Source organism: Podarcis bocagei (assembly GCF_964188305.1).
Source record: "Podarcis bocagei genome assembly, chromosome: 2".
Classification (NCBI taxonomy): domain Eukaryota; kingdom Metazoa; phylum Chordata; class Lepidosauria; order Squamata; family Lacertidae; genus Podarcis; species Podarcis bocagei.
In genome coordinates this window covers 65,781,390-65,787,389 of record NC_138126.1, presented here as the reverse complement: position 1 = coordinate 65,787,389, position 6,000 = coordinate 65,781,390, and the positions used below count along the sequence as shown (strand labels likewise).

The following is a 6,000-nucleotide window of genomic DNA, read 5'->3' as shown; positions in this document are numbered from 1 at the left end:
GAATTGTAGTCCCAAACATCCGGAGGGCCAGAGTTTGCCTATGCTTGGTAAACGCAGCCTACATGTGTTTCTTGTGTTAATGTCCGTAGTCCAGACACATCTCACCCAGGCTCTACTTAACTGACTGAATGTATTTCTGGTGCAAGGCTATACATCTGCATCCAGGACCACAATTGTTGCATAAGACCACTGCAGCTAAATCAAGGCCCAGGCTGTATCTTATGGAAGAGAGACTTTGTTGCAGAGTTATCTTTGACAGTGTTAAAAACTGAGATAAGAAAGCTAGAAGCTAAATGGCACTTTAAACCTAGCTTATGGGTGCAACAATGGCATTGCCTTCAAAGAGGTGGAGCTGTATCTTGCTCTTGCATTTCAGAGTTGTACCCTCAGTGTACAACTCAGGAGTTGCTTGTCCTCGGTATAAAGGAATTGTAATAATGTGATACTGAACATAGTTTTGCATAAAAGTCTTGCTGTTACACATTTTTTGAAACACTTGATTTCCTTTTCGCTTTTTTTTATTAGGCTGCCTTTTCATTTTCACACACTTATGGGTATGTTTTTTATCCCCCCTTTTTTTTAAGGAAAGAAAGGGTGGAAATAAGAAGCAGACACCTGATAACATAGGGCTGGCTGAATGCTGCACAGGCGAGGCTTAAACTGCTTGCCTCTCCCCATTCTTTTTGGAGCCTCCTGCTCCTGTGTTCAGCCCTTAAGATGAGAGAGAAACGCCGAGGCCAACAGGCAGGCACTCACTCTTTCTCACGGCAAGCAAGCAAGCGGACACGCAGTTGCTGCTCATGCCGCCGATTTCTGTCGTTCTTCTCCCCTCCTTCCCTGAGTCTGCCTACAGAATTTGCTCCAGCAGCAGAGCCCATTCCTCCAGCAGTTTCAAGGAGGACGGGCTTTGCGGGGGGGGGGGCGGTGGTTTCACAACCCGCGAAACTCCAGTCCCCTGTCGTTAACAGGTGCAGTTCCTGCCTGACAGGGGGACACGGTCGATGCACGCTGCGGAGGCGGCGGGAGGCGAGGCGTGCAGGGCGGAGGTTGCGCGGGGGGGGGGCAGGTTCCTTTCTCGCGCCAGGGGGTGGGGGGCGATGAGCACAAGAGCTCAGGAAGCGCGCAAGCTGTAGCCATTTCCTGCTCTTTGTGCGTGTGTGTGAAAAGGAGGGAGGGGGGGGAGAGAGGGAGCCTGTCTGACTAGGACTGTGTGTGCGCGTGTGTGTGTGACACGAATAGATCCGAGGAGGAGGAGGAGGAGGCCGAGGCTGTGGCGGCGAAGGTGGAGACTGCCGAGTGGTGGCAGCAGCGGCGCCTCAGCATCTCTGCCTCCCCCGTTGCCCGCCGCTCGCTGCTGCATCCCGCGCAGAGCCCAGCCGCAGAGGCCGGCAGCATCCTCGCTTCCAAGGCCAGGTAAAAAAAGAACCACGCACACCGGAGGATCCCGCCACCCCGCAGCCGGGGATCCTGGGGGCGCGACGACGGTGGCATCCCGGCGCGCGCGGCTGGGGGAGCCGCTGTCGAGCACGAGGCGGAGCGGCCACGACTAAGGCGGCGGCGGCGGGGTGGGAAGATGCCTCTTGGCGCGCGGCTTTCTCGGCTTCGGCGAAGGGTCTGCGGCCCGGAGGACGTGGGGGTGGCGGTTGCATTTATATATATATAGACGCAGGTGCGGGGTCGTTTTCCTCTCGGCGCCAGAAACGGCGGACCTTCGTCAACATCCGTCGCCCGCCCCTGCCCGCAATTCATTCATCTCCTGCTCGCTTCGGCCGCTGACCGTGGCGGAAGGATGTGATGGTGGTTTGATGTGGGGGCGAAATCTGGGCAGTGTTTGCGCAGGAGGGGTCTCCCCCCTGCATTGGCGTAGCGTGGGTTGTCAGCACCCGGGGCAAGGCAAGTAATTTGCGCCCCCTAACCCGTGGATTTGCGCTCCCTAACCCGTGGATTTGCGCCCCCCCAACCCTAACCCCCAGATGTTGCGCCCGGTGCGGCCCGCCCCCCCTGCACCCCCCACGCTACGCCACTGCCCCCCTGCCAAGCCTGGGAGCCCGTTACCTCCCAAGGGCCGAATATGACAGCTTTGCTTGAAGGGCGTTGAACCATGAGACTGCAAAGCTCTGCCATGATTCAAACGGGTTTGCAACAGGCTTCTGGCAAGACCCCGGGCTCTCCTCCCCCGCCCGTATGTTTTTATTTTTGCATGGGGGGGTGCATTTCAAAGCATCGATGCAGGCCTGGCGGTCTCTCTCTCTCTCTCTCTCTCTCTCTCTCTCTCTCTCTCTCTCTCTCTCTCTCTCTCTCTCTGTGTGTGTGTGTGTGTGTGTGTGTGTGTGTGTGTCGCAGGTGGCCAGGTGCCGAAAGAAATTGGGCCCAGCTTGGGCTCCGAAGGAAGGATTTTCCAAGAGATCTCCCAGAATGCCTAGAGCTACCTGGGATATTTCAAGGCCTCCCTGTTTATTATTATAGAGCACCAAGCAAGTTCCGTGTGATTGGTTTGTTTCCTGTGGGGGGGGGGGGTAGGGATGGAGAAATTGTGGTGGTTCCCAGGATTCTCTGCAAAAATGAAATGCTTATTCTGTCTTTCTTAATGAGCACATAGGGTTTAATTAAGCAGTGGCTTCCAGGATCAAATCGTAGCTTGTCATTCCTTTGCACAGTTGGCCAGTAATTTAGTCATTAGGTGGTTGTGGGGTTGTTGTTGTTGTTGTTGCTTTTGTTGTTTATTTCTGTCTTTTTGGTTGGGAAATTGAAGGTGTGGTGCATAGGCAGAGATAGATCAGGGTGTGGGAGGCAAATGGAAAATGCTCAAAGGGAAATGATGTGGATTCACAGCAAGCATGCACATTATCAAAACTGGAAAAATAAAATAAAAAAGATTAAGTGGTAGGGGTGAAGGTGCAAATAAACATAGTTGAAAAAACAATGTTGCAGATCATACTGAAAGAAGCAGTTGGAGCCAATGGGATATGTGGTCTTTAGCTTTGTAGAATTAGAGGTACTGTAATTCACTCAAAATATATTTTGGTTTGGGCAATAATAAATCAAGCTTGATTTTTTTAAAATTCTTTTCCTGTCCTGTGTCATGTACACTCATATCTGCATTCTATCCTTGAGAATACATTTAAACAATGTTATACAGAAGCATTTGTCTGAGTCAAACTTTTGAACCCACAAGGTGTGAGTGGGTTGGAAATGAATTAGCTAGTTTATAGGGCCAAGAAGGTGCCAGATGACAGGAGATGAATTGGTTTTGCAGAGAATTGCTGCACAAGTCACAGCTGAGATCTGTGAGGGGGGGAAACATGAGAAGGGCAAATAGAAGTGGGTGAGTTCTGATGGAGCTTCTCTGGATTCCCCCCCCCATATGTGCCTAGTGGGAGTTAAATATAAATAAATAAATAAACGAACAAACCAGAATTTGAAGTTGCAGCTGAAAAGGATATTGTTGGCGATTCAGAGGGGGCTTCTGAGCCATCTGTTGCTGTCATTGTGGTGGCTGGGGCTGTGGGGTTTCACATCAAAATAATCTTAAGTAATGAGGTTGAACTGACCTGCAGGAAATGGAAAGGAAGGCAAGCTGTGATCAGGTGTTATTTGTTGTATTAGACGGTGAACTGCACCTCAGGATGTGTAGAGGATTTTTGGTTGCTGAAATGTAAGTAATCAGCTGGCTCCAACTATTTTAAAATCAAGCTTTGCTCAACACAGCAGTTCTCAGAGTGAGAGATGCACCTCTTCACAGAAGTCATCTAGGAAACAGCCCCTACCAACCTACCTACCAATGAACTAACCACACTCTTCTAAAGGAGTGTTTTAGAAGTCTCCCTGTGATGTCATTGTGTGCATTTCTGCATATATTCTAGATCATCTGTTTTTCTTACAGTTAAGTTTTATTTTCCTGCAATCCTTCTCATTCCCCAACCTCATTTTAGCTTTTTATTTTATTTTATTTATTATGTGTACCTCACTTTTCCACTCCCCAAAGGCAGCTTATAGTCATTTAAAATAAAATCAAGAGGTAAATGCTATTCCCAAAAGTTGGAAGATCTTTTGCAGTGGCTTCTGGTGCTGTGTTGGAAACTGCAACCAGAATGGAAAATTAGATACACCACAGTACCCATGGAGAAGAACATGGGTATGTACCTGGAGCTGTTCTGACATAATAAGTAATTCTGGCTAGATGGAAATGGAAACTTCTGTATTCCTTGTGGCCACCCGAAAAGAGAGGGAGCTGGAGGAGTGTGCAAGCTCAAGGCTTGTGCACTTAATGCTAAATCATAGTTTAGTGTCCCATCCAAATGCAGTCATTGGGTCTTCCATTTTCAACTTGTATTAGATATGTATATTCTAATATTTCGACTATGAGAAGAAGGGGGGATGTTCCTTTAGGGGTGTAACAAGAAATTGGCTATTTTTCTCCTTTTTCACCACCTTATATTCCTGGGAAGGAAAGAAAGGAGTCAGCACAGGGAAAACATCAATGCATTTGTGGTACAGGGCAGAGGATCATGAGGTGGATGGTTCTGGGTGATTTCAACATAAAAGCCAAGGTGACTTTGTCTGGTGTAGTTCAGGAATTCATGGCCTCCATGACAATCATGGACCTGTCTTAGATTATATCTCAGCCAGTGCATGTTGCAGAACTCACAATGGTTCTTGCCTTCTGTCTGGAACAAGTGATAATGTCATTACTTGATCAGGTTTGACCTGTAAGCTTCCCAGGGGTCTGGGATGGTTTTGATGCTCCATCCTTGCTGGCTGATTGAACCAGAGGGACCTGGACTGTCAGCGTTGGCCATCTGCAGAGTCCTATATACTCCTATATACTTGTAGGAGCTTAGAGTAATTAAGTGATAGGCTCCACGGCTAGAGCACAGGGTGTCAGACAACTTGTAGCCAAAATGACCTAATATAGGTAAGAACTCACTTGATGTCTTGGCCTTTGATGGTGATAATAGTGAACAAATCATATGTGTCCATCACCATTGTGATATAGTGTTGTCCACCTCAGTATCGTCCAACAGAGCTGTTTTGTGTGGTGAGGGGTGTCCTGTGTGTGGGCTTCATGAAACAGACCTTGGAACCCATAGAAGCTCACTAGGAAGAACTAGCAGTGCATGAGCTACTGTAATGTGTTTCACATAGGGCTGCCTTTGAATCTGTTTCAGAAACTTCAGCTGATGTAGAGCATAGCCATCTGGTTATCGGCAGGTGGTCAGCACATGCTACCTTGATTGGGTTGCCAGTGCATTTTTGGACCCACGTTAAAGTACTGGTTATTACCTTTAAAGCCCGGGATGGTTTGGAGCCAATCAAGTTATTTAAAGGATCACTTGAAGCCATATGGTCTTGCCCACAGCTTAAGAACTCAGAGGGCTGACTTCAGTGCCTGCCTGTAAAGTCAGTAAGACTGATGAGCAAATGTATATAACCTGAAATTATGGAATGCAGTTCTGTAGTGATTAGGCAGACCCCCATCTCACACTTTTTTAAAAAAAAGTTTTTGATAGAGGGGGACATGAATGAGTTAACTGGGTTAAGGCTGAGTTAAAATTTATGCTGGTGATTTTAACATTATTATTTATTGTTGCTGACTTTTAAAAGGTTTTTTGGAATGTGTTTGCATTTTAAAATACTGTATGAGAAGGTACTATGTGGACACTCTCAGAAAGTGTAGTACAGTATATGTCCCTTAAATAAATAACTAATGTTACGCTTTGTAGACAACAGTGAAAGAGGGTATTTTCAAATAATTTGGTGGATGTTTCGTTAGCTTAGCTTATTGTTACAGAGCAGAATTTTATTTCATAAGAATTAATGTGTGCTTATAGGAAGCACTTTAATTGCATAGCTTCCATGTCCTGGCTTAGTGTAAATATATAGCTATCCATCAAAGCGACAGGTATTTCTACAACACCACTAGGACCCCCTAATAGTTCTTCTTGGTATAAAGTGTTTAGAAAAGCAGTATCCCAGTGGAATACAGTAATTCTAAAGTGA

At 47.1% G+C, this 6,000-nt stretch overlaps 1 protein-coding gene across 4 annotated transcripts in view; it reads left to right on the top strand.

Annotated features, from left to right (window-relative positions):
* Positions 1 to 1,212: 1,212 nt before the first annotated feature.
* The window catches only part of CYFIP2 (cytoplasmic FMR1 interacting protein 2), a 67,595-nt gene continuing 62,807 nt past the window's right edge, over positions 1,213 to 6,000 (top strand). For 3 of the 4 annotated variants that reach the window (XM_081181106.1, XM_081181107.1, XM_081181104.1), the window contains exon 1: positions 1,213 to 1,413. The gene's annotated coding sequence lies outside the window, so the exon portion shown is untranslated. Of the gene's footprint in view, positions 1,414 to 1,662; positions 1,792 to 6,000 lie in introns of those variants that run through there. The other variant, XM_081181105.1, reaches the window with a different exon arrangement.